Source organism: Gavialis gangeticus, unplaced genomic scaffold (genome assembly GCF_001723915.1).
Source record: "Gavialis gangeticus isolate Ggan-Ray unplaced genomic scaffold, GavGan_comp1, whole genome shotgun sequence".
Lineage (NCBI taxonomy): Eukaryota > Metazoa > Chordata > Crocodylia > Gavialidae > Gavialis > Gavialis gangeticus.
Window position 1 is genome coordinate 96,471,682 of NW_017729022.1, and position 7,298 is coordinate 96,478,979.

The following is a 7,298-nucleotide window of genomic DNA, read 5'->3' on the forward strand; positions in this document are numbered from 1 at the left end:
CTGCAGCAGGGGCTCCTGACATGTGGAGTCTCAGGCCCCCCTGCTCTCCCCACTGCACAAACTCCCTCACAAACTCTGGTGTGCTCCTGAAGAGCGCGCCTGTTTGCCTGGCCTGTTTGCCCAGCTCAGGAGTGCAGCTCCCAGCTGGCGCCACTAAGTAGGGAAGGAAGGGGAAAAAAACCCCTTCCTGATTCCCTACAGCTGGCCTGGCTCCTCCTTGCCCTTCCCTGCCTTGCCCACTTACCTTTCTGCAGTGGCTCCTCTCTGCTGGTCCTGCTGCTCTGCTCGGTGGGATCAGTGGGAAGCCGAGGGCTCACGTGTGCTGCTGCACACGTGTGCCTACTCCAGCAATTGGGCCCGACTGGGGCTGGTTTGAAAGTTCACATGCTTTTACAGTTGCCGATCAGCTGTTCTGTGTAGGTGTGGCTAGCCCTGTGCCTGCTCAGAAGAGTCTGCCGACAACCCTCGCCTTCCTCCACCTGGAGCCCTTGGTGAGTGGTTTCCCCCCCACCAGGGGTCAATTGCCTTCCCTGGCTGCCCCCACACCCACTCTCTTACAAACTCTGGTGTGCTCCTGAAGAGCGTGCCTGTCTGCCTGGCCTGTTCACCCAGCTCGGGAGCGCAGCTCCCAGCTGGCGCTGCTAAGTAGGGATGGGAGGGGAAAAAAGCCCCTTCCCGATTTCCCTACAGCTGGCCTGACTCCTCCTTGCCCTTCCCCCCCTTGCCCACTTACCTTTCTGCGGTGGCTCCTCTCTGCTGGTCCCGCCGCTCCACTTGGTGGGGTCGGTGGGAAGCCGAGGGCTCGTGTGCTGCTGCACACGTGTGCCTACTCTGGCAACCGGGCCCAATCAGTGAGACTAATCCTGTGTCAAATCCTAATTTATTGAACACATATAAGCAATACTGATATTTAAGCAAGGCTTTAAATGCAGTAACCAACTTCTGAGTGAGCCTTAGAAGTTAATATAGATATTCTTACGTGCGTCTTCTGATGAATATAGTGATTTCAGCTGGCCAGGCATCTGTCACAGCACTGGGGTTCAAGTACTTGTTTCTTTTCCTGTGTATTGCTCTCCCCCAATTTTAAGTTGTTTTTTTTTTCCCTTAGGTTTTTATATATTTTTTACAGTTCTCTTCTGTATGTCCCATATATGGTTATGTCATAAATATTCACCAATTACCTTTTACAGTAGTCATCTTCCTGTCAGACTGCTGTCCGCACCCTGTTGTCTCAGATAGATAAATACAACCTCTTTTAACTTTCTTGCTGACACAGTTGATACCATGGGCTGGCAATTATTTCAGGCAGAGGGCTACTTACTGAGCTTTGGCAAGCTGTCGGGGGCTGCATGGGAAGCCGCACCCCTTGATAGGTGCTCCCGCCCCCTGGTTGCCATCTAGTGACCGGAGGTCCCTCCCCTTGCCCTCGCAAGTACTCGTTTCAGCAAGGGGCTTTCCCATCTTGGAACCAGAAAAATACCAAATTATATTCTAAAAAGCAAACATCTACAGCATTCATTAATTTGATTTAAAAAAATACTTTTGTCCTGATTTACACGTGTTTGTGTAGTGTATATAGAGGTGATTGCACAATATTTAAAAGAGTAAGACTTCATTTTAATATTGTAGGGGGTGTGTATAGGTTTGTGGGGGGTTATGGGTGTGTAGATGTGTGGGGTGTGGGTGGGTATGGGGTTTGTGGGAGAGGGTTGCTGGGATGTATGAGGGGGTGTAGGGGTCTGCAAGTATGACAGTGTGAGGGGGATGTGAGTGCATGTGTATGGTGGGGTGCGCGTGTGGGACTTACCATATGAACACACGCGCGCACACACACACACACACACACACACACACACGTACACTCTACCTGTGCCTGCAAACAGATACACTGCCCCTACCTACATACACATACACATGTGCGATGCAGCCAGGAGCCACATGGTGCCAGAGCAGGGCAAGGGCAGGAAGAGAGTGAAATGGCTGTGGTTGGGTGAGGCTGGGTTGCTCAGTTCTGCTGAGGACTCCCCCTGGGTCTTACTGCCCCTGGCTCCTGTCAGCTTTGACAGGCAACCAGGAACAAATACTACTTTAATAATTTTTTGGGGGATCCCACAGGCCAGATAGAATGGCCTGGTGGGCTGGATTTGGCTTGCGTGCTATATTTTGTCCACCCCTGGTTTATACAGAGGTCACCCTAAACTGTGACCCAATTGCTTTGCTTTTAGTTAGAAGCATTAGTTATATCAAGGCACAAAATGATGTTGCTTATGCCCAGCAGTTTGCTAAGGTGGCTTTTAGGCCTACAACTGTGGGTATTTATCTCTCTCAAAACCCTTCTTTAAAGCTCCAGTCATCATACAGACTAGCAGTCTAGACAAATGGAGTGAGAATGTTTGCCTTTCTCCCTCTCCTACTAAGACAGTAATCATTTTCAATGTCCTGCTACTGCTGATGGCTCAGAGATTTCCATTCCTTATGCACCAGATTGCTGGTTATCAGACTTTCAAGGTAAATGGCAGACTTTTGCTTAATGTAGTACTGAGATTGAGTTGCTGTTTATCAGAATTTATCTTGTGCAATATATAGGGAAGTCTAATTTAAAGTTTGCTACATAACTGCTCACTTGTACAAACTTAAAAAAATACAATCCAAGTAAATCAACTACTTCTTTCACTTTCTTGCAAGAAATCTTTGCCTATTTTTGGCATGTCTGGAGTGCCATGCTGGGAGTGCCCATCACTCCAGCATTTGAGGAACTGCTCTCTGCTTTCTCTTAAAGACCAGTGAAATGAAACAGTAAAACCTCCATTTTATAAGTATGGATTTAATGTTTTTCTAAGCATTTTACAATAGGCAAATTTCAGCTCCTATTATTGCATGCATCTTCTTAAATAAGATCATTGGTGAATGTAGTAATAGTGGAAGTTGAGTAATTATGGGAGACTTTAATGTCTCTGATATCAATTTGGTAACAAATGTGACCAGTAAAGTAGAACAAAGATACTTTGGAATAAGATGGGCAACAGATTCCTTTGTCATAGGGGTGCTAAATCAATGAGAGGTGATGTTATTTTTAGATTTGGTTTTAGCAAGTAGCATCAGTCTTATAGAAGAGCTTGCTGTGGAAAATAATCTTGAATCAAGCCTTCATAAACTGATTCCGTTCAACTTAAATACTATATCGAATCTAAGATGACCCTGAATATCATAGAGTCATAGAAGTAGGGTCGGAAGGAACCTTGTAGATCTTCAAGTCCGACCCCCCGCCTGGACAGGAGAAAAGCTGGACTCAAATGAGTCCAGCCAGGTAGGCATCAAGCCTCTTCTTAAAGACCCCCAGGGTAGGAGCCAGCACCACTTCCCTTGGAAGTTGGTTCCAGCTCCTAGCCGCCCTAACTGTGAAGTAGTTCTTGCGGCTGTCTAATCTAAACCTAGGTTAGATGTGTGATGGTCATCGGGCATCTGTGTCAGGACAGGTGTGTCCTTCGGCAGCTGCATCCGTGACTGAGCAGTCCTTTTAAGGAGGACCCCAGCAGATGGAATGAGGAGCCCAAGCCCCAGGAATGGAGGGACTCTGGGGAGCTCTGTCAAGGGAAACAGTCCCCCAGGACGCTCAGGAGCAGAGGCACCGGACGGCTGATCCATCTGAATGCCCATTAGGTGGAAAGGAGGGTAAAGTCCTCAGCAAGACTGTGGGCACCTGGGAGACAAGATCCCAGGAGCCTGTCAGTGGACACTGACTTCTTAAGTTTAGTTCTGATCCTAAGTTGCAGTTAATCCCAAACCGGGGCATGTTGCCCAGGCTTCAGTCTGAAGGCTAAGGATGACCTGGGAGGAGGGACGGCCAGGAAGATCCGACCCTTGGAGGGGGGCAGAGTAGATGAAGCGGGATCACCCCAGTGCAAGACCTACGGAAGAGCAGAGTCCATTCCCAGCCGTGGATGTGATGAGGGTGGGGTAAAGAGGAGGTTGGAGCCCCATGGAGAAAGCCCAGGGTCGAGATCCTCTCGGGTCACCTACAGGGAACTGCCTCTCTAGAGAACAACACCGAACATCAAAAACATAGCAGATGAGTAGGAGCAGCACCTGAACCATCTAGCTGGCACTGAATTCAGATTTCATCCTGATGTCACTGGGGGGGCAAGGCACCATCCAAAAAGGGGCCAAAATCCTATAACACCTACCAGCGACAGGGTGTCAATAAAAGGCTGATGACTCTTCACCTGCACTTCAGCCAAAACCAATGCGTCACTGTCATCAGCACGTATGCTCCAACTCTGGATTCCAATGAGAAAGTCAAGGAAAAGTTCTACTCTGATCTCAACAACACCCTTGCCTTCATCCCCAGGAATGACAAGATCATTCTCCTGGGCAACTTCAATGCCTGGGTTGGACGTGACGATGAAATCTGGAGCGGAACTATTGGCAAGAATGGCATAGAGAAGGCCAATGCCAATGGTATCCTACTCCTGACCAAATATGCCCAACATGGCCTGGTCATGACGAACACCGTCTTCTGCCAGAAAGACTGGCTCAAGACCATGTGGAGGTATCCAATGTCGGAGCACTGGCATCTCTTGGATTCATCATTGTCTGAGGGAGAGACCTGAGGGATGTGTTTGTCATGAGGGCCATGAAGGGATCTGAAGACTGCTGGACAGACCACCGACTTGTGCACTCAGTGATGAACATCCAGCTGGTGCCAAGACACTGGAAGACCCAGAAGGCCGTCTGGAGATGGCTGAATGTCACAGCTCTGAAGGACCCTGGACAGTGGGAGGAGTTCCAAGCCCAATTGTATAGTGCACTGGGGAAAGTCTACTGCTGATGACATCTCAATCCAGGCAGACTGGGAGCAACTCAAGTCTGCTGTCCAAGATGCCTGCGCCTAGACTACTGGGTTTGCATCGCAACAGAACCAGGACTGGTTTGATGCCAGTGATGCTCAGATCCATGATCTCCTCAAGCAGAAGTGTGCAGCCTTCATCACCTGGCAAAGCCATTCATGAACTTGGCAAAAGATGGCAGTGTACCAGCAGCTGAAGGCTGAGGTCCAGCAATGCATCTGTGACATGAAGAACACCTGGTGGGTGGAGAAGGCATACATGATCCAGGGCTATGCCAACCAGCATGACATATGTAACTTTTTCCAGGGTACCAAGACAACCTATGGACCCTGCTCCATTGGACAAAACCCACTCTGATCACAGGATGGCTCCTAGCTCCTCAAGGACAATGATGCCATCTATCTGCATTGAAAGGAGCATTTCAAACTCCTCCTTAACCAGGAGTCCACCATATCAGAGGAGACCCTCCAAACCACCCCACAATGCCCTGTGGTGGATTCCCTTGGTTATCCACCAAACATCAGAGAGCTGAAGTGGGCCATCCAACAGATGAAAACCAACAAATTCTGTGGGCCAAATGGTGTACCTGCAGAAGTCTACCATGCTGGTGGCTTCTGGCTCACATCATGACTCCACCAGCTTATCACCTGCCTTTGGGATGAAGAGGATATCCCCAGGGATCTCAAGAATGCAACCATTGTGACCATCTACAAGAAGGGGGACAGATCTGACTGTGGGAACTACAGGGGGATTTCCCTCCTGTACATTGTGGGTAAGATCCTGGCTCCCATCCTCCTGAATCACCTTTGTCCCATTGCCAAGGAGATCCTTCTGGAAACGCAGTGCAGCTTCTGACCATCCTGGGGCACTGCGGACATGGTTTTCATTGCCAGGCAGATCCAAGAAAAATGTTGGGAGCAAAATCAAGAACTGTTCCTTGCCTTCATTGACCTGACCAAGGCGTTTGAGTCCTTAAATCGTGAAGCTCTGGGGACCATCCTCCAAAGCCTTGGCTGCCCTCTGAAGTTTGTCACCATGCTGAGGCTCCTGCATGATGATATGACCACCACTTTCCTGAGTGGAAGATCTGAAACAGACGCCTTCCATATCCGGACCGGGGTCAAATAAGGTTGCGTGATCACCCCCACCCTGTTCATCATCTACCTGACCATCATCATTCACTTCATCCGAGATGATCTACCATCCGGCGTCAGTATCCAGTATTGACTGGATGGGAAACTTTTCAGTCTTGGGTGCTTCTGGCCAAAAACAAAACTCACCACCAAGGACATCCATGACCTTCATTTTGCAGATGATTGCTGTGTGATGGCTCACTCTGCACAGGATGTGCAAGCAACCTTAGATCTCATCAACCCTTCATATAAGATACTTGGCCTGTCCTTGAATATCACCCAGATGAAGGTTCTCCACCAACCCTCCCCAGGCCAGCTGAACATCCCTTGCACTATCTACGTAGATGGGAGGCTCTAGAATATGTAGAGCGCTTTCTGTATCTTGGCAGCCACCTCTCTTAATGGGCTACCATTGATGAAGAAGTCCAGCACTGGGTCAGCTGCACCAGTGCTGCCTTATTCAAGCTGTGACAACATGTCTTTGAAAATAGAGACCATTGGAAGTTGATGAAAGTCTTGGTTTACAAGGCTAGTATGCTGACCATCCTTCTCTACTGCAGTGAAACCTAGACCAGCTACTGATGCCACATTAAGACCCTTGAGCTTTCACCAGTGGTGCTTGCATTGAATCCTGGGGATCAAGGGATGACCGCCAGATTAGTGTGAGTGTCTTCCATGAAGCTGTTTCCACCAGCATCAAAGCCTTGCTCTTGAGAAATCAGCTCCGATGAATGGACCACTGTGTCCGGATGTCCGAGAACCACCTTTCTCACCAGATTCTCTTTTCCCAGCTCTCTATTGGCCAACGCTCAAAGGGCGGCCAAGGAAATGGACACACTCAAGGTTGCCCTCGAGCACAGACACATCAACACCAATGGCTGGGAGGAGCAAGCTGCTGACTGTCTGCTGTGGCACTACCTGGTCCACTAAGGCATGCACCACTTTGAGGCCCAATGACTTGATACAGGGGCAGAATGGTGGTGGTGGAGGAAAGAGAAGGAGACCAATCTGGGGCTGTATATCTCACTCCCCCACGCAACAAAATGCCTGCATTGCCAAAGAATGTATGTATCCAGAATCGGTCTCCTCAGTTACCTGAGGACCCATCAAGCCTGACGATCATCATCCTCGACTCCAAGGGACTGCTGCCACTGATGAATGGAGCTTGTGGAGGAGTGGTGGTCTGCAGACCACATTTTGAGAACCTCTGTTCTATAGCTTTGATCTTCCATGCATCTGTCAATTTGGAGACAGTACTTTCTGTCTGAAAACTACAAATGTAATGCCTGTATATATTAAAAAAAAAAAAAAAAAAAAG

General features: G+C 48.9%; 1 protein-coding gene and 1 long non-coding RNA gene across 2 annotated transcripts in view; one reads left to right on the forward strand and one right to left on the reverse strand.

Annotated features, from left to right (window-relative positions):
* Positions 1-7,298, forward strand: part of ST8SIA1 (ST8 alpha-N-acetyl-neuraminide alpha-2,8-sialyltransferase 1) — a 313,115-nt gene that overhangs the window by 21,248 nt on the left and 284,569 nt on the right. The gene's annotated exons all lie outside the window — the stretch shown is intronic.
* Positions 1,862-7,298, reverse strand: part of LOC109296297 — a 25,305-nt gene continuing 19,868 nt past the window's right edge. The window contains exon 3 of the long non-coding RNA XR_002096949.1: positions 1,862-1,873. This is a non-coding gene — a long non-coding RNA (uncharacterized LOC109296297). The remainder of the gene's footprint in view (positions 1,874-7,298) is intronic.